Source organism: Ambystoma mexicanum, chromosome 5q (assembly GCF_040938575.1).
Source record: "Ambystoma mexicanum isolate Mex_15411 chromosome 5q, UKY_AmexF1_1, whole genome shotgun sequence".
In the NCBI taxonomy this organism is placed as follows: Eukaryota; Metazoa; Chordata; class Amphibia; order Caudata; family Ambystomatidae; genus Ambystoma; species Ambystoma mexicanum.
This window is the reverse complement of record NC_090933.1, coordinates 1,105,044,260-1,105,072,256: the sequence shown is the minus strand read 5'-3', so window position 1 is coordinate 1,105,072,256 and position 27,997 is coordinate 1,105,044,260.

The window sequence follows — 27,997 nt, the reverse complement described above, 5'->3', positions numbered from 1 at the left end:
GTATGGCCTTTATCAGGTGCCATGCAATGGTGGTAGATTATGCTGATATAGAGTAGTTGGATCTGATTCTATACCCTGGTGAGCTGGGTTCTTACTTCCAGAGAAGGTGCCAGCATGCTGCTGGTAAAGGGAGAGTCTGTTGGTTGAATGGGTGTTTGTGTACCCGATAAATGTAGGACACTAATTGGGTCGGTTCCAGTCTAAGATAGTAAGGGGCTGTACGGTCAATGGTCAGAGGCGAAAATGGGGGCAAATTCAAATGCCCGTCGATGGCCCAGGGATTCCTGTTGGTACAACACTACCACTGTTGTTAATTTTACCAATGGAAGTAATTCTGTGGTGCACTAGCAGTAAATCTAACGAAGGTTTTTGCTTGGTCTAGAGGAATATGGTCCTACGGGAACTGAGGTGGTTATAAAACCTGTGGTATTTCCTGCTTACCACCCTACTGCCCTTTCTAAAATCAGTATGTGTTATTTTCTGTATTGGCCTTTGTTGATGAAGTAGTAAAGAACCATGAGAAAGGCTAAAGTACACATTTAATCTAAGGATGACACATACAGGGTAATTCATGGAATAAATGGGCGCCGAAAAGGGGAGCGCAAGTGTGAAAATCGCAGCACATGCGTGCTAAAGCCGCGCACGCAGCCGTTCGTCGATTCATGGAATGCGCTGCACGTGTAAACCATGGGATGTAAGCCAAATCCGCGAGTGGCGCACGCGAGCGCTCACATCACCAAACGCTGTGCGCGACGCCCACAGGGAAAGCGCACAATGTGTAGCGCACACAGGAAAAGTGGGCGGAACACGGGGCGTGACATGCGGAATGGGGAACAACGCGTGAAAATGTGGCCGTTACGGGGGAAGTACGGGAGGTAAATGCTCGCAACGCCCACATGCACGCTAACAACACGTATTCATGGAATCGAACAGGGGAAACCCGTGTGCCAAAATAGACGCGCTAATCCAGAAACACGTACGTCAGCAGGAAGCAGGTGAAAGCGGCCCGCGCAGCATAAAAGTGCACGCAAACAACAAACAAGCACATACGCTACGATGACTATACCAATCCTCACAGCCGTGGTCGTGGGACACCGCAGGAGGAGGAGGATAGCCAGGCTCCACATTTATTTACCCAGGTCCGGCCTTTTTGGGATGCCTGATGACCAGGTCTATGGGAGGTACAGGTTTCCACCACTAATAATAATCCTAGAACTGGTCAGGGAATGGGAGGATGACCTCACATCAACCACCCTGTGCTCCCAAGCACTGAGCCCCTTGAAAAAGGTGCTCAATGTACTGCACTTCTTGGCAACTGGGTGATTTCAGTGGACAAGTGCTATAGTTGGGGGTGTCTCGCAGGCCACGCAGTCACGTGAACAGACTCATGGGTGAAGTCAAGGAATTACTACATAACGAAAACCATCTTCCGTTGCAACCTGGAGGGGCGTGCCGGTGGACATGGTGGTGCCCCCACATCCCCAACCACATGCACGGCTGCTGCGCATGGGAGGTGAAAGGCCACGTGGTGAGGCAGCCCGTACCCAGCTTGTGGCAAATTTCTTCAAATAAAATGCCACCCCTGCAGAGTGCACACAGGCCTGGCACATACCAGCTGACAATTTATGATGATGACAAAAGGGACAGCTAACTGTCACAAACATACCACCCTGATATTGTTTCCCTGGAAGTGCTACATTGTATGCATCCCTAGCTACTTAAACACACCCAATACTGTGTCAGTAAAAGGCACACATTCATGCAGCATGAAGGACTACCCCCTTGCAAAACACTACAACCAAATAGTGGCATTTCACCCAACCCCTCCCTAACCCCATCTCAGCTACCCAACACACCATGGCCTGGCATGTGATGTGAAAGCAACCAAATGAATGCACATCACATGACACCAGTGTCACAAAGTGCACCGTCCCAAATGGAAACAGGCCACAGACAATTGCCTCTCACTAATGAAAAAAAACAGCACACATGAACAAATACTTACCAGCAAGACAAAACATCAGTACAGGATCCAACAGTGGCAACATATGACAGTAAAAAATGAAATTAGTGCAAGTGTCACAACCTGACAAAGGCAGCTCATCGACCACTTCCAACCACAGTGTGATGCTGGTAGGCAAATGTGGCAGTGTACGGCATACAACATGAACTGCATCTGCAATGGAGACGGGCTTGTTAAGACACGAAGAAGCTACATGTATATATGCAAAAAGTCATGTATGTAAAACAATACAAATCCACCATGCAGTGGAGAAATGAACAACGATCCCCACTAGGGATGTATACACAGTTTGGACTACAGAATGGGAGCCCAATGCCTCTGTGTAAGTTACTGTCACTTGGTCACACCCTTTGCGAGCCCATGGAAAGGGGAAGCAGGAGGGGTGTGTGTGTCAAGAACCCAAGTTTCTAACCCAAAGACAGGACAAGCCTGCATGTGCCCAGCTAGAATACACAGTGGATGCCTACAGGAGCCACACAAAGCAACACACTGTAACATGAATTCACAAATTGAAAGAAAATGGTTATGAACAAAAAAGTAAATGCAAATTAAATAAAGAAAAAGAAAAAGTAGATGTAAAGTAAACCAAATAAATAAAATAATAAAGTAAAAATCAGAATCCAAATGAAATAAAAATAAATGTATGAAAATTAAAATAAATTTAAAATTAAAATAAAATGAAAATAATGAATAGAAAAAAGAAGATGAAATAAAGATAACAAATGAATCAAATACCAATTCAATTTTGCAATTCGGAATGAAATATGAAAAAACCAAAAGAAAAAATAAAATAAAAATAAAAATAGAAAATGGCCATGTGTGGACCAGAGGGGCGGGGGGGCACCCAGGAGGGAGGAGGTACAGGATGCACCCCAACACCCACAAGCGTGGATGTTGAGAAAAAAACAAAAAAAACCTCCATGGGCTCATGGCCTGCACGGCTACTCTACAGTGGGAGAACTGCCGGCGCTGTCATCACCCTTTGGTGGTACATCAGAAGGTGCGTGTGATATGGGAGGCAGACCACGCAAAGCCCTGGCATGCTCCTCCATGGCAGCAAGCATGCAGGTCTGAAAGGTTTGGTTCTGCAGGATGATGGTACGGAGATCCCCATGCAGCACCTCACGGGTAGCATGCATTTCTACCTGCAAAGCCTCGTGTGATGCCTGGATCTCCTCACGGGTTGCCTGGAGCTCAGCTGAGACTGTGCATGTTAGCTGCTCCAGCTGCTGTTCTGACCTTATACTCTGGGACACCCCAAGTGCACCCCGAGAATTTCTGAGGGAACTGTGTTCTAACCTGAGGGCATCCCTGTGGGCATGTGCAGATATGGCTGGGCACAGAGTCTCCAGTCCAGCCCGTTGGTCCCTGTTGGATGCCAACATGTGCTCCCTGTGTGAGCGGCATATGGACTCTGTTGCCTGCTGCTGGAGCTCCACCTGCCTTTCAGGGGGAGAATGGAAGTGGCCACCCTATCCACGGCCTGAGCCATCATCTCACACAATGCCCCCTGTTGTGCTGCAATAGTGTACATGAAGTTCTCCCACACAGTATTGCCTGGGGTGCATGGCCACCGCGTTGGTGAGCACCACACCTGTTTGGGGCAAGGTGATGTGCACCTTGCTGTGCTGGCACTGTCTGAGGCTGCAGGACTGCATACCTCCTTTGATCTGCCGGCCCAGGAACAGGAGCAAATATTGTGGAGTGTGACCCTGCATCCGTAACCGCCACAGGCAGACTTTCCAACACTGAATGCCCCATAGAGGGGTCTACCCCCAGTGCAGGTGGCTTGAACAGAACAGCCTCCCTGCCAGAAACACGCACCTGCGACGGGACATATGTCTCAATGTCAGATTCAAAACCTGATTCATAGAGGTCTCCGGAGGTGTACCCAATGACACCCATGGACAGGATGTCTGTAGGAGTAATGGATTTTCACCACCACCACCGCACGTCCTCCACTGGTGCCTGGTTGTGGCTGTGAGTACTCCTGCCTCTGCACCATCTCCTCCTCCTCAACAGCATCTAGTGCCTCATCACCTCAAAAACATAAAAGAAAAGTAATGAAAACAGGCATGAGCAGCATAGCCCACACACATAGGCATGATGAGGTAGACATCGAATACGTAAATGACACATGTCACACATGACAATACCTCTGGCATGCATGCACTGGCAATGAAGTGGAAGGGGAACCAGAAAGCAGACACTGAAGACTCCAAGATGGAAAAGCAACACTTGTGCTTCATGCTGCAACAAAGCCAGTGTTCACTAATGCAGTGATGGGAGGCACATGGATACATCAATGGTTGGTCACTTGGACATGACAGAAGGCAATTGTCATGTTGAACATTCAAACAGGGCTCCAAAGTGATTGTGTGCAGGGCATGTGTAGGTGCAAAATACCCTATCAGCCTGATGATGAAATAATTCCCATAATAAGTAAAGATACGTGGGGCATTGTGGGGTGTAATCTATGTCTGAAGTATGTTAAATTTGGGGCACAACAGCACAACAATGTCTGTTAAACATGCAAAGGATTCCATCAATCAGGCAGAATGAATAGGAAAACAGTACGAAAAATGTTGTGGCATGATGGCAGTTGAAGGGCAAGTGCAGTAATCAGGTGGAAATTGTTAACTGCGGTCAGAAGGGATAATGTAAAACCCAAACCGAAGGCCAGGGGATGTTTTGAAGGCACCACATGGGTGACCCATAGCAGTCATGACTACACAGCCTCACCTGGCACTCAATCAGAACACATCACCCAAGCAACATACACATGGTTTCATGGTTTGCACACACATGCATGGCCACTCACCGGACATTGCCTCAAGATCTGGTAGGTCTCCCATGCCTTGGATCTGATTCTCTGTGATGAAGCCTCCAAAGATAGACTCATGTTCTGTGAGCACTTCCTCCTCTGGTGGAGACCCACTGCCAGTCACCAGAGTAGAGGCATGATTGGAAGCCAGCTTGTTCTTTGCTCTGCGTTGGAGGTCATTCCACCGCTTAGAGCAATCATCAGCTGTGCGCCTCACAAATCCAAGGGAACTAATCTGGTCCGCGAAGCACTGCCAGTGGGCCCTATGTTGAGCAGTTGCAGTCTTGCACCCTGCAGTCACCAGCATTTCATGGCCATTGGCCGACACGTAGCCCACAAGTGCGCCTAGTTCCACATCATTGAAACTATGCTACCTTGAAGTGCCAGAGGGGGGAGCCGTGTCTGGGGTCCCAGCCTGTACAGCAAGAGCACCCTTCTTCCTCTTGAGAGGTGGTGCGGACCCTGAGTGGCTTACGCCGCTCTGGTTGGTAGGGGCTGAAGCGCAGGTGGACTGGGCACTGGAACTAGCCAAAGGCATGATGATGAAAGGTCTCACAGCAGGCATTGGCTTCTGGGTGATGTTGACAGGATCAACCTCGGTGTGATGGACTTGGACCAACACTGTCCCGGCTGGGTGACTCGGAGCTGAGGTGGATTGAGCTGCAGCTGCCCCTGCAGCCTCCTCACCCTGGCTACTTGAGGCAGCTGATGACATTGCTGCCCCAGTCCACGTGGCCTTGTGACAGCAACTTTCACCGTCACACGTGGCTTTGACTTGGTGACACAGAAGTCGGCCTGGGAGTCATCCTGTGCCGGTCCGGTCCACAAAACGGGCTGGGTTAAGAAGGCCTGAGCTGGGATGGTGTCAGCTGCATCTCCCCGACCCATTGGGGGGCATAGGTGTCCCTGATTGGTCCTCCACACACTCGCCTCTTCGGCCACCCTGCACATCCTGGCCACGTCCGCTTCCGCGGACACCTCTTGTAGGTCGGCCACCTTTGCCTCCCTTACCACTTGGTCGCCTCCCAACCATGGCACTGATGTTCTTGTGCAAATGGGTGGTGCAGTAAACAATTGTCCTGGGCAATTGGGGTGAAAGGGGCAGGGTACTAGATGGAATATGTACCCTAGTGCTCTAGTAAGGCTGTCTGTGACCCCTCGAGGAAGATGATGGGTCACGCAACGCTCAGGCACACCAAAAACAAAATGTAACGTGCACGCGACCCCGGGTAGCCCACGTGCGTGGAATAAAGAACGCTGTGGCACCCAGAAACACAAAAATGAGCGACACACGGGGCAACCAGAGTTGAAAAATATGTGCGCGACTCACTGTCTGCCTGGAAAAAGAACATGAAAAAGACGCGTGTGTGTGCATTGGTAACACCCCCGCCAAAAGAACAATTGAACGTTGTCTGAATATACAAGGAGTACGAACTGGAACCGTTGTGAAGTAATCGCTTGTGAACCGACAAGAAGTACAAGAATCACCCGCTCGCTCTCCACAAAAAGCACATACAACAAAATTGCATCCTACGTGTACCTTTTAACCCAGCCCACACGTGCGACGTCACTTACGCGTGTACGCGCTGAGGACCTTTCCTCCAATTACACACATGACACCCAGATGTGCAGTTTTTGCATGTGTACAATCAACATGCACCCGTGTGGAGGGAAACGCCTGTGTGTGTTACATTACAGACACACTTACGCGCTAAGGGCCTTTCCTCGAATTACACGCTGACATGCAGTTTTTTCACGTGCCAAATCACTCCGTATCAAGCTGGCCACGCGACAACACACGGAAGACCACGCTCCTGCCCAGAAGGCCTTTTTCCTGCCCTCCAGAGCCCCGAGCACCCTCCCACCTGCCATCTGCTGCCGCCTGCCTGCCTGCTGGCCACGTGCCCTGTTATTTGGTGCCTGCACGTCAGCCATCTGCAGGGGTCCAGTTGCTGTGACCACCCCTGCTGGAACAGAAGACTCCTGACTGGTATTCCATCGCTCCGCAGCCCAGCCCCAGGACCCAGTTGCCCACCCACACCTGCCCCCAGCAGAGAGGCAGAGGGCTGCTAGCTTCACTGCCAATGAAGTTGGCATCCTGGTGGAGCAAGTCCTGGGGCATTATGATGCCCTCTTTGGAAGTTCACATGCCGACAATGATGGATGGAAGAGGATCTGGAAGGACATTGTGGCTGCCATCAACGTGGAGGGGTGGCAGCCCGTGACATGCAACACGTCTGGAAGCGCTTGGGAGGACTTCAGGTCCAGGACCCTCAGCAAGGCCCAGCGCCTCTTGATGACAGCACATGCAGAGGGGTGCCGGGTCCGCCTTACCAACATCCAGATGAGGCTCCTGGAATGCATACAGCCAGTGCTCCACCTCCAGATCCTTCAGAGGCAGAGTCTAGCGGTAAGTGTCCATACATACTAAATGGACGCTGTGAAAGTTGAGGTGTGACAGGAGTGTGCAGGTTGGACATATGTCTTGGAAGGCCCATGTATGGATGTGTATGTACAGGAACATGAGCCTGCCGCATGTGAGTTCAGTCATGTGTGAGGCACATCAATGGTGTATGTGTTGAAATGCATGGTTCCCAAATGCATGTGTGGGTGCACACATGTTTAGATTTCTGTGTATGTGCTGTGGCATGGTTTTGGTGTGACACATGGATGCTGGGTCCACCTTCATGTATGTGCACAATGTACATGTGTGTGTGTGGCTATTTGACATGTGTGCCACTGTGATACAACATGGATGCATGTGACACAGACATGTAGGAGGCTGATTGGCAGATGTGACATGGATGCCGATGATTTCACTGTGACAGGTGGTAGAGATGTACAGATGCAGATATGTGTGGTAGTGTCTGTGCATGTGTTCGGCACTCCCCGTGTTGCATGTGACGTCAGGCTAACCTTCGGATGCTCATGCTTTTGTATGTGTATGGATGGTGCTGTTTGCTGCAGCATTCCTGTTAATTTGTGCATGTGTGTGGGTTCAAATGATATGTGTGTTGGGGAATGTGATGCCATGTGTGAAGTTTGAGACTGTCACTCATGTGCAACTGTCATGTGTGTATCCCACCGCCAGCCAGAGACGCAAGGCCCAGCTCCCCTCCCATGTTGTCATCTCATCGGAGAGTGAGGAGTCTGGTGTCGTGTCCGTGGCTGCAGCTACTGAGGGTAAGTCCAAGAGGCGGAGGTCAGAAGTGGACTCCTCGGCAGCAGAAGTGGCAGCTGAGACCCCACAGGGGCCTATGGAGGAAGATGGCATGGAGTCATCAGGTTGGTGGGGGGTTTGGTTGAGGAGGCCATGGAAGGCCCACGCACAGGGTCTGGAGGGGGGGATTCCACTGGTGCTAGTGGTGCAGTCTAGGGGCAGGGACAGGAAGAAGCACAGGCGGCCGCGGAGGTGCCTGTGTGTAATCATGTCCCTGATCCTTTGAATGCATCCTCACGCACCAGTAGGGATGCCTTCGTCCAGACCCTTTTTCAGGGAGGGGATGCGCAAACAACAACTGGCCTTCCTCTCCCTGAGGACATGGCAATCCGGTACTGTGTTGAGCCTGTCCTGGCTGGGGTGGCGTTGCATCAACGTGGCATTTGGGATGACGTGCAGGGTTCTCGTGAGGACACTGCACATTATTTTGGATGCCTCGTTGACCGTGTCGACCTACTAGGACGGGTCACCAGTGCTGGGTTCCTCCGTGTGCTCGACCTTCTACCTATCCCCTCCTCAACTGAACCTCCTATGTGCCAGTCGTCCTCCATGCCATCTTCCTGGCCAAGTATCACCTGGTCACCCTGTGGAGTTGCCCCTGACCCAGCGGCCAGGCTGGTGGAGGACACATCCCTGCCACAGTCGGGAGTCGGAGGTCCAGCAGGGGTGGCCACCACATCAACTGGACCCCAGCAGGAGGAGGACTTGCAGGCATCAACATGCAGGGCACATGCACGGCAGCAGCAGGCTCAAGGTGGGAGCGGTGATGGCTCGGGGCCATCAACATCCGAGGGGCAGGCATCGGCCGGATGTCAGGAGGACCCTGGATTGGGTGTGTCTTCCATGTGGCAGCGGTTGAGCCGGCAAATAGATGTGGAACGGCGGCGGGTGGAAGAGGCACCGCTCACTATGGTCAGGTCGGAGAACTCCATGTGCAGGGTGTTGAGGCGGGCTGAGTGTCTCGAGGCAACTCGCAGGGAGTTGGAGGAGGCCATGGCTGCATCCCTGCGAGACCTTGGGGCCAGGGAAGAGGCCCTACTCCGGGACATTGAAGCGGAGTTCGATGATGCCCTGGGCTGGAACATCAACAAGTGAGCCGTTGCACTTGCCAACCGCCTTTGTAAATAGTTCTGTAGGTGTACGTTTCCTTTCTATTTTTGTTTCCTTTGGGGCGCATGGACTATGCCCCGCCTTTTTGTATATAGTTATTTTTTAGGTAGGATTTAGGTTAGGTTTCCTTTGGATTGTCGGGCTCATGGACTCTTGGATGTTCTTCTGTAAATAGTTTTAAACCTGGATTTCATTTTCTTGTGCCCATGGTGGAATTCTTTGCTTTTTTTAAACTCTGACTTTTTTTTTTATGGACGGACCTATTGGAGCCATTTTACTTTGGATTTTATTGGTTGCAGCATTTATTTATTTTTATCATTTTTGGACTTCCGGACTTGGAATCTTTCTTTTCATTATTGTGTGCTTTTGTTTAATACATTTTGTTAATTCTTCAATACACTTTTTTTCTATACTTTACTCGTGTGGTCTTCTCTCATTTGTTTTGTGCATGTCACAATGTGGTTTTTCACAGTCATGTGTCGCCATTGTGTGGGTCTGAGGGACATGTATTCATGGGCATGCTGGTTATTTATTTTGTATCATGACATTGGGAATTCAATGTGGGGTGTTTGGACTGGGGTTGTGTGAGATTTGGGTGTTCATAAGGGCCATGGGTCTGGAGTGTGATGACGTGTCGGGTGGGGGGACATGAGTCAGGGCCTGCTGGCAGGTGCCCCTCAATGGTGGGTGGGTGTATGGGTGGGGGACATGATTCTGGGCCTGCTGGCAGGTGCCCATCAATGGTGGGTGGATGGGGGAACATGAGTCGGGGCCTGCTGGCAGGTGCCCATCAATGGTGGGTCGGACATGAGTCGGGGCCTGCTGGCAGGTCCCCGTCAATGGTGGGTGGGTGGGGGGACATGATTCAGGGTCTGCTGGCAAGTGCCCGTCAATGGTTGGGGGACATGAGTTGGGGCCTGCTGGCAGGTGCTCATCAATGGTGGGTGGGGGGACATGAATCCGGGCCTGCTGGCAGGTGCCTGTCAATGGTGGGTGGGTGTATGGGTGGGGGACATGAGTCGGGGCCTGCTGGCAGGTGCCCGTCAATGGTGGGTTGGACATGAGTCGGGGCTCACAAGTGCATGGTGCCATGTGGGCTGCCTACAGGGTATGGTCAGGGGTGTTGGGCAGTCCCCTGTGGTGTGGGCTGCCTAAAGGTCATGGTCAGGGGTGTTGGGTAGTCCCCTGTGGTGTGGGCTACCTACAGGGCATGGTAGAGGTGTGAGGTAGTCCCCTGTGGTGTGGGCTTCCTGCAGGGCATGAGAGGGGGGAAAGGGCACACCCGGGAGGGGCCACAATGCCAAATTGTGTGTAAAACTTCCCGTGCACTGCCCAAATACAATTTTGCATGTGAAACTTCATGCGCACCCCCGAAATAAACGTACCCTGCTCTTGCCAGGACTATCGTGTGTGAAAGTTCCCGCGTATCCCACCAAATACACTTATCTCTCTCGCCCAAGGCCTATCGCATGTGAAACTTCACACGCACCCCCAAAATACATGTATCCCGCTCGCCCAAAGCCTATTGCATTTGAAACTTCATGTGCACCCCCGAAATACACGTACCCCTGCTCTCGCCAGGACTATCGCGTGTGAAACTTCCTGCATACCCCCGTAATACACGTACCCCACTCGTCCAAGGCCCATTGCATGTGAAACTCCATACGTAACCCCCAAATACATGTACCCCGCTCACGCAGGGCCTATCGCATGAGAAACTCCATGCGTACCCCCGTAATACACATACCCCGCTTGCCCAAGGCCTATCACGTGTGAAACTCCACGCGTACCCCCCAAATACAGGTACCCCACTCACCCAAGGCCTATTGCGTGTGAAACTCCCTGTGTACCCCCGTAATACACGTACCCTGCTCGCCCAAGGCTTTTCACGTGTGAAACTCCACAGGTACCTCTCAAATACATGCACCCTGCTCACCCAAGGCCTATTGTGTGTGAAACTCCCCGCGTACCCCCGTAATACACGTACCCCACTCGACCAAGGCCTATCGCATGTGAAACTCCACACGTACCCCCCAAATACACGTACCCCACTCACTCAAAGGCCTATCGCGTGTGAAACTCCCCGCGTACCCCCATAATACACGTACCCCACTCGCCCCAGGCCTATCACATGTGAAACTTCACGCTTACTCCCCAAATACACGTACCCCGCTCACCCAAGGCCCATTGCGTTTGAAACTCCCCGTGTACCCCCATAATACATGTACCCCGCTCGCCCAAGGCCTATCGCGTGTGAAACTCCACGCGTACCCCCCAAATACACGTACCCCGCTCACCCAAGGCCTATTGCGTGTGAAACTCCCCACGTACCCCCGTAATACACGTACCCCGCTCGCCCAAGGCCTATCGCGTGTGAAACTCCCCGCATACCCCCGTAATACACGTTCTCCACTCGCCCAAGGCCTATCGCGTGTGAAACTTCCCGTGCACCCCGAAATAGACGGAGGCACCCCATCCACCCTGGGCATGCCCCACAGGCAGCCCACTCACCCTCCCCATGCCCCACAGGCAGCCCACACCACAGAGGGTACATTTCTCACTGTAATTTAGCTGGCGCGAGCGGGGTACACGTATTCTGAGGGGTACGCAAGTACATTTTCACGCATTTTTGCTGCCGTGAGCGGGGTACGTGTAGTATTTTCACGCGATTACAGTGCAGCGGCCCTGTAAGCTGGTCCAGGGTTAGCACAGCCCTTTGCGCTGCACTGGGGATTTCAATGGCTTTTCCTTGCGCAAGGGGAGTTTTTGGGGGCGTAACTGGTGCTGCGGGATGTTCGCTGCGCCAGAGGTCAAAATGGCTTGGAAAGTCCATGAATACGCGGTGCGCCAGAATGCTATTTAGCGCACACAGCTGGCGCATGCTGGCGCATGCTCCCTGTCTGCGCTGCTCGCGTGCGCTGCTTCTGAAATTTATGAATTACCCCCATAATATCAACACAATCAGTTTCCTTGCTCTTGCCAGATGGCCTGATCATTTACATTTACATTTCAGATTACATCAGGAAGGCCCGTTCCACAACAGCCAAACAACACAAAGGCTCAAATAGATATTTAGTAATAAGGTTTATTTAGTATAACAATTTTCATTGGGTCAAGGTTAGAGTAGAGGGGAGCGATAACCAACCCCATGCATAATTTCTTCTCTTCTGTCCATACTTCAGTGATGACACTGCATCTGGAACACTGCAAAATGGAAGCACTGTAGGGAAAGCAAAAGTGCACCGCTTCTCTGAGAATTCAGGAAAAAAAGAGAGACAAAACCCTATTCTTGATATAGGAGGTACAAGGTGGTGGTGGACAAAGGATGCCGAAACTTCTACCACAGCTTAAGTCAGAGGTGTTTCAGTCATTAAGGTTACACAGACAAAAGATAGTCGTATTCTTCTTTTGCTTTACGTGTCAGGGGTAAGTCTAGGTTATACTCACCAGAGGAATCATCCTCATAATAACAGTATAGTAAGTACTAGAATAAACTGAATGTACATGCAAGTCTGTAAATGAATATATTACTATTAACTAGACACGTACAGACTGAGCGTAACGAGGGAGCCCACACCACCGCTGGGGGCTGCTGGGGGTTTCTCCCGCTGAGAATCTTTTTTAAATAATCGGTGAAAGTTGTGCATTTTAGAGCATACTTTTTTTTAGAAAAATTGGGTAAAAAGTCAAACAGTTTACAATTGGGTTTAGTTGGGCCTTTCATGAAAAATCCAATAGATGCAAGTCACCAACAGTGCAAAGGAGCATTTCTCCAACACATTTTCATGATGCCTTTTGCCCACAATATGTGCCAATACAACACTTTTTCATGCTGCCTGCAACATTATACCCTATTATTCTCATATAAGAACATACTCCTGCTTGTTTTGTGCATAATGCCATTAATAATAGTATAGGGAAACATGTCCATGTTTGTTCTGCCAATACATGGCAGTATCCCCACATATGAACATACTCCAGTTTGCTTTACCATTAAACATGCATGACAAAGTAAAAACTAATGTCCAAACTGACTGTTCTATAATGCAAGTCAAGCTACATAATAACACTTATCATGCTTGGTTTATCAAAGATGCCTAATGCAAAATGTCATACCGCAATAAGAAATGGTTAGACTAAGTGCATAAAAATTACAGTCTTGCTTCATAATAACACTTATTGTGCTTGCTTTTCCAATGGTGCCCATTACAAAATGCCATACCACAATACGAAATTACTGAACTGGCTGTATTGAAATGCCAGTCTAGCTACATAATAACACTTATGCTTGTTTTACCAAAGATGCCTAATACAAATGTCACGCCACAGTAAGAATAATACCACTGATCCTGCTTGCTTTATCAAAGATGCCCAATGCAAAATGTCATTCCACAGTAAGAAATGGCCAGACTGGTTGCATACAAATGCCAGTCTTGCTACATAATAACACTTATTGTGCTTGCTTTATCAAAGATGCTAATTACAAAATGTCATACCACGATAAGAAATGGCTAGACAGACTACATTAAAATGCAAGTCTATCTACATAACAACATTTATCATGCTGGCTTTATCACTTTATCAACCATGCACAGTAAAACATGCCATGTCTGCTCCATGGTGTGCCAGCGTCTTGCAGTCAGACATAATCACAATAATGATGAATGTGATTATGTGTGATTGCGTGGTGCAGGGGGGCATTGGGGCAAGGCATGTTTTTCTTATTATTGGCCATCTATCATAGATGCCCAGTACACCCATGACACACCTGTCACCTGGGTCCCAAGCTCCTCACACATGCACAACATCAATGTGGTTATGTGTGTATGCCAGGCACTGGGGTACCAGGACGTGGGGATGATGTTTTTTACTGTACATCTATCATAGATGTCCAATAAAAAAATACCATGCCTGTCCCCTGGGCCTCACAGCGCCAAACACACACACACTCAAAGTGATTATGTGTGTATGCAAGGCTTCTGAGGGGGTGGGGGGAAGGTATGTTTTTTTCTACTTGACATCTATAATAGATGTCCAGTAAAATAATACCATTCCTGTCCCCAGGGCCTCACAGCACCTCAGACAGCGAGCTAATTCTGGCCAGTGGTGAGGGGGTTTATGCAACCAAGGCATTTTAAAAATGCCTTTGATATACAAACCTCCTACCCCCACTCACCAAAATCATCTTGGAACAGCACAAACAAACACGCACTTACTCAACATACACACAGCAAGCACTAACGGTTTCATTAACAGTCAATTTCATCTATCATGTACTCACTAATAACACAAGCATACATGCATCCATATACATATTTAAATAATAAATAAACATACAAACACACACATTTACGCAGCACACACACAACCTACACACAGCAAACGCTCTTTCATTCACATGAACATCCATCATGCACACTCTCAAAACACAAGCAAACACATACCCATACACATATTTAAATAATAAACATACAAAGCCACACACAACACATTTGCACAGCATACACACAGCGAGCACTCTGTTTCATTCACACAAACATCCACCATGCACTCACTCAAAATTAAAGCATAAACCCAACCATGCACATATTTAAATAAATAAATTAACATACAAAGGCACACATTTAGACAGCATATGCACGGCAAGCACTCTTTCATTCGCAGGAGCACCCATCATCCACTCTCATATAACACAAGCATACACGCATCCATAAACGTTTAAATACTAAATAAAAGAACATACGCACACATTTACACAACATACACACAGAAAGCACTTACACCAGCATCCTTCATCATACATTCACCTAACAACACAAGCATGCATGCATCCATACATATAATTTAAATGTAAAAACATGAACATAAACAAACTTACCATTTGCTGTGGGTCCGGGGGTTCCAGTGCTCCAGCCCTCTGCAAGCATGAACAGGAATCAGGAAGTTTCCTGGTCCCTGCACATGCGTGCAAGCGGCCTGAGCATGGGTCTGGAGATGCCCCACTCTAGCCTGCTCTGTCTGTACGTTTCAAGGAGGGGCGTGAGTGCCCCCTTCCACATACAGACATGCAGTTCCCCTGCCTGCATTTAAAATGAGCCATTCGAGGATGGGGAAGCAAACACCCCGAGCGTTGCATGGCTCATTGAGCTTGTGCAGCTGAGGAAATTTAATTGTGAAAGGGAAGCAAAGTTTCCCTTCCACAGTTAAGAGCACTTCCTGAGCTGAAGTAAACAGCTGAGTGAGTGCTTGTATTTTACCACCATAATGGGTGTGAGGGGGAAAAGACCCGTGGGTCAATACCCTCTTGCCCATTATGGATGATTCGCCCTTGCTGGCCACCTTCTATCTCATCAACTGTCACTCGAGAACATACAGCAGGGAACACTCATGCTACATTCTACCATAGAACATCCATTACATCACATTCATACGATGTAGAGCAGATAGGTAAAGACACAATATTACACAGACCCTGAGAAGCAAATATTATGACTAAATAGAATTGGAAAGGCTACACTATATCTAGGTAGTATTGGATAATATAGTGGCTACTCAGATTGCTGTGCTATTGAAAAAAGTGCCCCATATATTTTGTCAAGAGTGACATACAGCCAAGGAAAAAGTGGGAATGATACCAGGAGAGAAAACATCATGGCAAGAGACACAGTTTCAGTTCCTTAGCTATGTGAATGAGCCCTGGACACTGGTATTAGTCTGGACATTAAAGTAGCAACATGCATTGGCAAGGCCAACAGTTTTTGGTTTTGTGTAGGTAATGGAAATGCATTTGCCCAGCACTGCAATTGTGGTATTAACTGGCCATCGATGGTAGCAGCTGCAAAATGGTGTGAGTACATGGGAATATAATAGAATTGTGTGGCAAATGACTACTACTTATTGTAAGGAAGGCATGGTATAAAACACTGAAAACAGACAAAAGTGATCACAGTTCAAAGGTGTCTATTGAACTTCAATGGGGTTTGAAAAATCTAATCCTAAATCTAAAGATGGGCGCTTGCTACGACCATCAAATAATAATAATGCAGTTCAAGTAGAGTCTGGTAAAAATAAAAAGGGCCTATACTAATAAACCTATTGCCAATCCTTACCTCTAAATACAAATGGTGTGGGAAACAATGTTATAGAAAAGAAAAGTGTTCAATAAATTATATGTCCGGATAGTTGAGCCGTTAGCTTCCCTTCCCCATGTTTTCACCACAGGACAAGGCGGCACACTCGAATTTAGCACATAGTATGGCTTTTCTAGCACGAGGATGCAGTTCAAAATCTCAGTATCAGGAACTTATGTGCCAAAGTCTATTTGCCATTCAAAGTCTCTCATTTCAGAGGGCCTGATGCAACAAAAAAACATTCAAAGTTCCTTTCCCATCAGGTTTCTTATATGCACAATTTCTCTGTTCACCCCAGGTCCCCCTAAACTGGGCTCAGACCCACTATAACAGATAACTTTCAATGGGTCACCATCCCCCAGGCACGGACCAAATGAATCTCATTTTCCAAACTTCCATTACGGATTTGGGTGATAAGATCGAAGTTGAAATGTTTGAGGGAGAAAAGAACAAGCTTTTTTTTCCAAAAATAACTTTCGGTCTTCTCTCCTCTGAACATTTCAGACTTTGCACTTGCCCCCACCCCCTACTTACCTCCTTGTGCGCTTACATCATCACAAACATCACTCTGCAACGCAGGTTCCCTTCACTTGCGTGTATAGGAACCAGAGCCACAGTTTTCACTTTTCTTTTTGTAATTTAAAAAAATATATATTTAATTGAGCCGGGAGCGGGGGACACCGGTGCACCCCCATTACCCTTCTTCACTTTAATGTTTTGTATGAAGTATTGTTTGAATGTTTAGGCTATAAGATATTTTCATACAGCCAGAATTCGGTCGAATATGACATACCTTTTTTTCTTTCTTTTTTCAGTCTTTTTGGACGATTCCTTTCTTTACTATATCAAAATCAAAAAAATGTTAGACTGTGCAGGATTTTGCTTGTCCCATCACAAAAACACTTCAATACTAAATTATTTGTTTTCTTCTTAATATAAAAACAATACAACCAAAGAAAAGACAATGGGGTTGGCTTAAATGGCCCCAAGATTCATCCCCATACTCAAACCTGTATTCTACTTCCAAACTACAGGAATCTTGTGGCCTTTGTGTTGTACATTTTCTGTGGCTGAAATGATCAGATAACATAGTCCTCTAACACATGTGAGACTACGTTGACACAACTTTTAAAATATTACAATTTTATTAAATCACCATGATTTTTCTTAAAAACACATACATTTTTTTAACATTACATTCATTTTGACCAATAGAAAATGTGCAAAAGTGCAATACGTAAAGTGCAATTCAAAACATTTTTTCTTCTCGAATATTAAAAATAAACTGTGTGACCTATTAGTCCCTCTTCCGAAAGACCAACCTGAAACACAAGTAAACTTTTTGCACACTGCTGTCTAGAATAAATGTGAAAACTCCTGAGAATAAAGATTATTCGCCAGATTCTTATAATGAACTGATTGAGTGAATCCTATCAGTATAACTGACTAGGTTCTAAACATACATCAGTACTTAATTCTACTACACTGTTTTTCTTACAGTGGTGAATAAACCCAACTTGTTTTGTTCTAATTTTATAAATACATGTTTAACAAGAAATTCATCAGGGGAACTTGACAAAGCAGGTCGCATAAATTGTGTATACTTTCTTTTCTTTCCACCACCAGATAGAGAACAACTGATCTTCTCAAGCGCAAAGCAGCATATTATTCACTCTTTCTCTGGTAGGAGGTAGATGTGTCTTCATTGTAGACTGCCATATGATTATAATGGTTCATTCTGTACCCTCATTGTTTGGGCATCTTGAAGGCACCGGCTTGTATAGTTTATTGTAAGCCTCCAGACAATCAGTTTGTAACTTAAGGGCTGAGACACTCGTGGTCTGTATCCACACCGTGACGTTTAGTTTAAAGAAGTAAACTGTAAACCTTGTCCTTTGTCTGAAATACATAAATTAGTCAGCTGACTCCCTTCTTAATGTAACCCTTTGACTTCCACTTCGGCACTTCTCAGCTGTATACCTTACAGAGGTCTTCGATTGAGCACCAATGCACTGCCGGACCACTCTGTCAAAGGTATCATATCAAAGTTTCCTCAAACTTCAAACACTCATCTGCAGTTCAACTTTTACTTGTGTCTTTTCTCACATCTGTTTTGATAATGTTCGTTCCAGTGCTCGCCATACGATGTTGCCGCTTGCAACCTTGGCTTCAGCACAGACCTGTCTTTTATAGGTCTCCACAACTCATGGGCTGTGTTGAATTCGTTGACACTGCTTTGTTCTTGGAGCCGAGGATGGTACCACAGTGGTGTGGGAGAGAACCAAGTAAGTTGTTACAGGGAAGGGGATACTGCGTCTCACAATCCGGCGTCCCACTCCCCGAAGACCCTTCACCCAGGTGATCCTCCCGCACTGGATCCGAAAGCGATGGCCATGTCCTGGTCACTTGGATGACACATCCCCAGGGACTAGTGGGTGAGACACCTTCAGGTTTCTCACATAATACACAAGCCAAAACTGGTGGCTCTGCCAATGCTTGTTTTTAACAGGACTTCACTAAAGGGCATGCAGAGTGCTTATAAAACGAGTGGCTTAAGGAAGACTATGGTTAAGACATTTTTATTACACCAGCAGCATCTTTACTGATCCAATTAAGGCATTCACTCTCAGAAGGTGGCTTTTAAAAACCACTGGCAGGTACTTCAAGCACAATGTTTGATGGTAATACTTGATTAAAGGGATCTCACAGAGTTTCCATGAAGAGGGGTTTTGAATGGGCAGAGGCAGGAAGTGGGTGGGAATAGACATAGGGATTAGCATGGCCTTGGGAAGTTGATGGGTGGGTAAATAACCAAACAACACAGACAAGCTTTGTGTCCCATCTCATATGCCAATTATCCCTAGATGTACTCTAATGCATTAATTTTGACTTATAGGTGGTGCTTTAAAAGGGAACTGGCCAATCGATCAGGCAGGTATTTTTGAGCATACATCGATCAAACTTTAAAAAGATTCCAATGCCTCTTACCTTAGTTTTTCTCACTTTTGCACATGCAAAAATGACTGCTCGGGTGCTACCATCTTATGCTAATCTTATCCGTTGATCCAGCGCCCTAAGTTCAAGTGCCGTTGCAGCAGTAAATCAGATCACCTGCCCCTAAAGCTAACACCACTAGTCAAAACAATATCCTCCACATATTTTAATAATGTTCTTAGGCAGCGTAGCCAAATGTACCCTGTCATCACCCACCTCATAGCAAAACACCAGAGCAATCCCAAAACATTAATTTGGCAGAAATTGCCAGATTGTTCAACATAGGTGAGTGCACACAGCCGACGCAAGTTTCGACCCAAGTCTTTTTCAGGTCCAATTGAGTAGAGATACAGCTCTGGATGGAGCTGATGGGTGGTCCTCCCGAGTCAGGGTGCCATTGGGGCTGGATAGCCAGTTCTGGTGCCGTGTCGGCGTGGCCGCGCCAAGAAAACTGAGTCACCCGGCGGAGCAAATTAATTTTCATTTTTAAATGTGGGCCACTTTTTCATTTTCCGACACAAATTTCTGCGCTAGTCTGACCATGGGTGCAGAACACGTACACCACACATTGCTGTTTGCTAGTGTTCACTAACAAACATTATTGCCCTGTACATGTATCTATTGTTTGATACGGATGCACAGACCAGAGGCAATCCTGCAGCAGTGTTGCTCGGGTGCAGATCTGCTGCCCATACAGTTCAGATCGGGCTATGTGGTGATTGCATTACTGACAAAATAGTTTTTACAAACAAGTGCCAGTCTTCCTTCAATGTAAAGTCAAGCAACAACATCACAAAAAAAAACAAATTGTATTGCGCCTGTTCACGTCCAAGCCATCTCCTCACTTGTCAAAAAACAGAATTCAAATAAGAAACATGAAAACAGGCTTTGGCACCTTTAGCCCAATACAATGACTTCTGAAATTCTGTCCTTTTGTCAAATAATTTTACCATTGGGGCTCTGCAACTTATTGGAACATTACTCAATGTACCTATTTCCCAACACCTGATAAATATGTATTGTTGTTAGCTAACTATCTATTCGCTACACTCCTTCAGTGCAGATTAAAAATGCACAAACACATTTCAGAAATAATATTGGACAGATAGAGATTGTTACAGCGTGAAATACAGATGCATGGTTATAGATGGATGAGAAGCAGTGGGTTAATATATAGAGATGGAACGGGTGGACCGAGAAGGGGGGCAAAAGGGTGATTACCTTCCAGGCTGGGTGGACTGTTGCTCCCAGGGCCACACGTGCAAAGTGCAAAAATAAAATAAAATATTAAATCACAAAGATTCCAGCATGCCTAGAATAAGATGAGCTTTGCAAAGCTTACTGGCTTCTGTGTAGATCTACTCCAGCAATCATCTTGATTTCTGAAATGTTGCATGCTTTCCTCTCTGTCCTCCACATGTGGGCCTCCACAGTAAGAAGAAAATGAGCAAAAGTCACAGGCGCATGTTTAAAATGCATGTCAGCAAAGTATGCAACAAAGTGACATATTCTTTAGCCCATTATTTGAATGTTGGATAATACTGTGGCCCATAAACCTTTCGTCTATTGCAATCTTCAGCCACTGAGGGTGATTCCTACTTGCCAATGAGGTTAGACTCCATACCTTAAAATAGTTTTTCCTTGCTTTCATTCTGTATGACTGCTGCTCCACTCTTCTGATGAGATTCTTGAACTCTTGTGAGTTCATTACAAAAATAGATTGGTAGCATGTCCACTAATATCCATGAATATTAAAATGATGGTAGAATGTGGTACTCACTTGTGTGCACATTTCAATAACACACCCAAATGGATATAACAGTCAGGTATTGCTTTTTATTGTAATAGTTTCATTACTGTTCATATTTTATGTACATAATAGACAATATTTTACCCTTAAAGCTTTACCTGTGAACGGCTGCAAGAATGTGCGCATCTCAGATGCCATACTTTTCACCCATTTCTATGGCACTTTCTGAAAAATTAGTGTTTTGAAGGAAAGCTCCTCCACTTCATGCACAACACAAATACATACTATTGGTCAGACTTACTCCCTCTCCATCACCATATCCATGGATGACACCCCACACAGTTGCCTCTGCTTGAAATATGCAGCAAACATTACAAGAAAGTGATATATGTCTGCACAATAATTGTCCTGTCCACTCAGTGTCTTTCACTGTGTTGTCCATGGGCAGTCCCCATAGCTACAACCACAACTTTTGTGCCCGACCACAACTTCTTCTCGTGTCTCGCATAATAGGAATGGCAAACAAATGTGATCTGACATGTACATGTGAACCAGGGCAATGGAAGCAGGTGATTTGCAAGCAATTACTCAATGGGCAATGTGGGGAAATGAAAGGGGTTGTGTGCCAGGTAAAGAACGGGAAGTCAGTCAAGAATAAGGGATGGTGCAAAATAGAAATAGGTATGAAATTTTATTGTAAGTTATCGTAGGATGAAGGAGCATCAAGGATATGGTGCAATTCAAGAACACCATATGGTGTGGTGCATGTAAAATAGGGGACATAGGTAAAATTCATGAAAGCTGGGTCATTAATTTAATCGGCATTGCAAAATATGTATCCTTGACTTACAAGCCAATGCAACCCCTGTTGAACTGGATGTACTCCTTACTTGTTCTAACAATCTGATGCATGATTACATTCAGAACATATGTTTAAATTACAACTACTGTTAATCACTCTTCTTAATGCTCTGTGACAGAGATGTAATGTTCATAAAAGTATAAAACTAAATGCATCTTTGTTGCATGCTTAAATCCATACATCATCAGCATATTTGCTCAGCGTTGTGCACGATAAGACCTTAATCCAGTGGTCAAGCCCCCCCCCAAAAATAAGTTGACTCATTAACATGTCAATTGAATGTTGTTTCACATTAAATTAGTATATGAAGGTACACTGTGAAAAAAGTGGGTAGAATACTGGAAAAAGTGTGCTACTCAGTGCACAATTGAGTCCCTTTGACTTCAGCCTTGTCATGATGCTTCATTAATATCAGCCACACAATCCATGTCCTGTGTGCAAGATACATTCTAACAATAGTAATAGTAGATCTTGCATCTATTGTATTTTAAATATGCAAGTATGTGATTGCATTACTTTCAGTCGATGGTCTATTTCTCGTAATTAACCTTTTTCCAACACTTTTTACAAATTGTTTGAGAATAAAAAAGCATGTGTATCTAGAAATGTAGTCAAAAAAGACTTTTCTATGGTTTTGAAATAAAGGCATATACTTTAAAAAATCATATTGTAATATAAATCAAAGATTTTGAGGGAAATAAATATAAAACATGGCCAAGAAAATTGAACTATTAATGCATGTATGAGTAAATCAGAAAAAAAAATATTAAAATAAAATAAATTATTCAAAAATTGCATTGCAAGTTATATACCATTACATTTTCTGTACAATCAATACAGTTTCCAAACATTGGACAAAAGCTTGAAACTTGTCTGTGAAAAATTGGGAAGACAGCCACACATCATTTGAATTTTGAAGTCGACCTTTCAACAAGTTCAAGTTTTTGTGGACAACCCTCTTTTGCAATCTTCTGTGGCATAGACTGCGCCCTGAGAACAAAATCTGGAGCCATTCCATGTGTATGCATGGCCAGCACAGTCAATGTCAGATCTTTAAAAAATTCAAAATCCATCTGCTGGAATATTGGCTTAGCCACCCACCATCTGCTTCTTTTTGTAAACGCCATGTTGTAACAAAGCTTACTGAAAGTTCCTGCAGCTTTTCCTTGTTCCCGACCAACTTTCCCATGTGCAAGTACAGCCAGTCTTGTCCTGGCCTCCATACTGTCTGCTGAAATCCAACGCTTTAGGCCTGCACTTTAGGCACATATTATGGAACACCCCCAATCTCCAGTTTGGCAGAATTCGGTGAGTCCCTTCATGTCTCACTAAAGCATTTTGTTGCACACAATCTTCTTGAGTGATGTGTGAGGAGTGGAGCCTGAGACCAACCACTTTTTATTATGCTTACCAGCGTTGTTTTAGAAATTGATTTTGCAACGTGCCATATATTGTATTGATGCTGTCTGTGTGGGAACTGCTGTTGCATGGCCTTTGCTATTCCAACATGCCTGTCAGTGGCAATCCAGTCTATTTGCATTCCGCTGGATTAGAGAAGTTGAATAGATTTATTTAACTCATATTTCTCAGTGGCAACAGAAGATGTACATTCAGACACTTGCACAATGACTGAACTCTGTATTTTCTTGCTTGCCATGCCTTGGAAGTGGCATGTACAGTATTTAGCAGAAAACCGAGGACTGTCTCGCTATTCATCTGCAGCAAACCTGAGCCTTTTCTCAGTGAGACCATTGTTCATTGATATCTGTTTGGGATTCCAGGCCTGGCTAATAGCCAAGAAAGAGAAATTGGTTCTGATTTTTCTGATTTTTTCTGATTTTTGTAGTATTGGGTTTTAGCAAGGAAATGAAGTCCCAATCTGAAATGTTACTAAACATTGATCCTGTAAACAACAAAGCAGATGAGCAAAGTACATTTCCATCAGGCACTTTCCCTAGCATCGGTTAAGCAGACCATGAAAATGTGTTATGATTGTAGACACAGCTACCCTTGATATTCAGGTTGTGCCTTTGACTATTCAAATAAAGTTCACCAATGGCTCCCCACAAATCCTCCTACATCATTTATGATCAAATGCATTAATTTTCATAATCTCTATCAGGCAGAAGTCAAATACAATGCATGTTTGCTCTCTTAATAGCCAATCTTCCAGCTGTACAGTGGTTTGTGATTCGATAGTGGTGGACAAGCCCCCTACACTGGGAAGAGTGAAGTCCAGATAATGAGCACAATCGTCTATCAATTGCAAAGATGCTTCAGTAATTTCATTGTGTGATATTTCCGGATTTTCCAAAGGTATTGGCGAAACAGGGCACATTGTCTCTTTCTTCAAATGACATTCTTTAGAGGGTGTGGATTGTGTGAGCCGGTCTGAAAGCAATTCTGAAACATTTTCTGTGCTGCCTGTCTCTTCTGGGTGACGTTATGTGATGTAATAACGATCCATGGTTATGCTCCATGGGTCACTGGTGACATTCCATTAAAATTCCGGCCAGAGGACATCTGCATCATGACTCTGAATCTTGAGAGGAATATGCTGAGCCTCAAAATGAAGTTGCTCCAAAGTGACATTGGTTTGGCAAGCAACACCATTTGTTTGTGTTGTTGTTTTTATGGTCCTCTTCTCCCTATGCCTCTAATCAATGAAAACAAATAATTAATGTATAGCACACATACAGAATATATGATTTACAAACTCAAAATATAATTTCAATCAAATAACTTTGAAACAACTTCTTTTAAAAAAATAAACCTGTTTGTTACTTACCCTTGTTTTCCTAATTTGCCTTGAAGCAGTCAGTTTTGATTTGCGGATCACAAGACCAAGATGAAAAACAGCATCTTGAAATTGCATAAACCGAGCAATTTTCTCTTCCACTTCAAGAATCATATATACATAACTACAACTAGAAGCTAATTTTCATGTGGAAACAATTAAAATATGTACAGTATTACATAAATGTTGAAATGTACGATAACTGATATTTTACTATATCTTATGGATACCTCTGTCCATGTGTCTCTTCAATTCCCGACTGCTTCAGTATTACAGTCCTTGTGCATAACAAATTCAACATAAATGGTTTAATTGTTAAACAATTTACTGTTAAAATCTTTTATCCTACAAAGTAAATCTTAAGAAAGTTGATTTAATGATTGTTAAATTTACAATATCAGTTAAACATTGGAAAAAGATACAGTTAATCATTTGATAACAATGGTAACCTTATTATTAACATAAAATCATACACTGTGTACATCTAACATTTCAAAAAAGCAATATTTGAAATTGTACCTGATAATCTTCCATGGTGTAATAGGGAATTGTGTGAGATCATCCTGCAAAACATGTTGAGTAAATTGTTGCTGCCTAAAGTATGATGCCCTGGAAATTTTTTGTTTAACCTATTCAAGTTGTTGGTAGGCAGTTATAGTTTATAAACAAAAAGATACACCATTCACATAGCAAAAGGTTTTATGTTATTCAGTTGCAAAGTACATTTTTATGATGGTTTACTTTTATTGTGGCATGTGTTTGGGCAATAACTACAACAAGGTTGTTGATCGAATGATTTACGATTTGGTGACAGTATTGTAAATGATCAAATAATGAACACATCTTAAATTTAAACAAAATATTTTTAATAAACAACTATTAATATAAGTCACTAAAATCTCACTTCTCATACCTCATCCTCCAGACCGGTGGCAGTAGAAGAATAGTACGTTGTTGAGCTTCCAGTATCCCCTTTAACAATGTAATTGTAATAAGGATATAAAAGCAAAAGAAAAAACATTACATGCAAAAGATGGTCAATATTGACATAGAAGCCTACATGTCACTTTCTATCAATAGCTAATATTATACATAACAATGATCTATATGTTTTAAGTTGGACTTGACCATACAAATATATTGTGTAGTCGCATCCAAAGGATTGTTGGTTTTATTTATTGGTTATTTATAATGTGCTCATATACAAGTGTTTAGTATAAAAGAAATTTCTTGAAAGGTGAGTGAGGTTGCTGTTAACTCTGTAATAGTGGTCGATGTAGAATCTCGGTCCTTTATTCAATGCATATATTCATAACACTGTTCAATAGAAAAGGTACATTAGTATTATAGTTTCAAACACACCAAAAGCTCTAAAATAGGTTTATGTGCAGTGCACTTTGCCCAACAATTTGGATGTTGGACGTGTCTGTGGTTTCCACCATGGTAACAGTCTATACTTCCATCTGTGCGGTCTATGTAAAAACAGGCATTGTAATTAGCATGTTTAACATGTAACATATTTTTATCAGACACTATCTAAGGGCTTAGAAAGGCTCCCATTGCAATGAACTATTGATGTATCCCTAAAGTACAGACATACAAAGTAATCTAAGTGAAACATGTATAAAGCACAGTACATTGTGTCACAAAGGAAACTTGTGTAATAAAGTATCAACGGAGATATTCCCAAAAAACTCAACCATTGTTATGTTGCCTTTTCACACACTATTTCAATATACTGAGTGAGCATTAAGAAGACATACAGACAAATTTAGTACATCGTAACACATATAAAATAATTCAGTGTCGAATACTCACCTGGGTCAGCGTGTCAAGAAATGTAATTGCAACTGCATTGGGAAGCAATTTGCAAAGAAGTCTGGGACAATGATTTTTAGTATACTTTGATGGTTTATACATATCTTCTGAGACATGCATGCTGCAGACACAGAATCATTTGCCCTTCACATCATCCAAGACCTCCTTGGCTCAACCTTCATTGTCGGAAACTGCAAATCCGCAGTTCAACAGATATGTTCTTATTCAATTTAAATCTTTTTGCAATACATGCATCGCTGTACCATGATCTTTGGCATGGCTGATATTAGGGTTACCCAAAATGATACATTAAAGCATTGTTTGATTGTCCTATGCTCTCTTAACAAATATAAATATATATATTACAATTAAAACAGTATTATATTAGTATTAGATGCTAAAAATTAAAATAAGAAAATGGTGTGTACTGAGTATAAAGCAATAGAACGTGACTGAGCAGAAAAAAAATGACACTGCGGAAACCAATAGCAAAACAGATGAGCCAATTCTGCAAGCAAGGTAAAAAGCGTCCAGATGGCTAGATCTGTTGTAGATTCCAGAGATGTTTTCTTAGTAACTTACACTTTGTTTATAAAGGCTTACAGAGGTGTGTGTGTATGTGAATGTCTGACTTGTTCGTTCACACCCACCAGGCCTCTATGACAATGTTTGACCTCCTCACTCCCGCCATTGCAGCCACCTTGTGAGCACACGGCCACAGGCACGAGCTGCCATTGATACCAGGGGTGGATAGATGTGGCTAAGGGGAGTGTAATAGGCCCAGAACATAGTCAAAGGACACAGAGATTTGTAGATTTCAGGATCAGGGTCTTCAAAGGAGATTCTGAAGACACTGGTTCTGGGGAGGCCATGCGGCCAATGGTCTCTGTGCGAATGAACCCTTTGAGGTGTACATAATATTTGGCACCTTGAGCGTTCCCATCCACTGAGCCCCCTTGCAAGTGCACGGCCACAGTAGCAAACTGCCATTGATACTGGAGGGGGATGGATGTGGATGAGGCAAGAACAATAGGCCCATTAACCTGTTAAAGCACACCAATCTTTCATGATCTTTCATGATCCTCTTAGACGTTTGGACGTGTTGAGGACTTACAAAAAATCCTACTAATTTTTTATTTGAATTTTATTTAGTTTGGTAAAGTGAATGGCAATGACAAACTACAAATTGTACATCTGCGGTCGAGGTACTGTCTGTATAAATCCCTGGTATTGTCCGTAGTCAATGGTGAAATTCTTAAGGATAGCTCAAACCACACAGAAATAGTTTACTTAAATGAACCCAAAAACAGCATTTATTTTGGTTGCGCTACCTTATAAAATGTAAGGAATTGTTAAAAGTATCTTTTAGTGCAAAGTACTGACAGTACTTGTGATCTCAAATAGGGAACAATTAGAAATGTGAACGCCCATTCCAGCTTAAACAGTTTGGCACATAGAGAAATATTTGT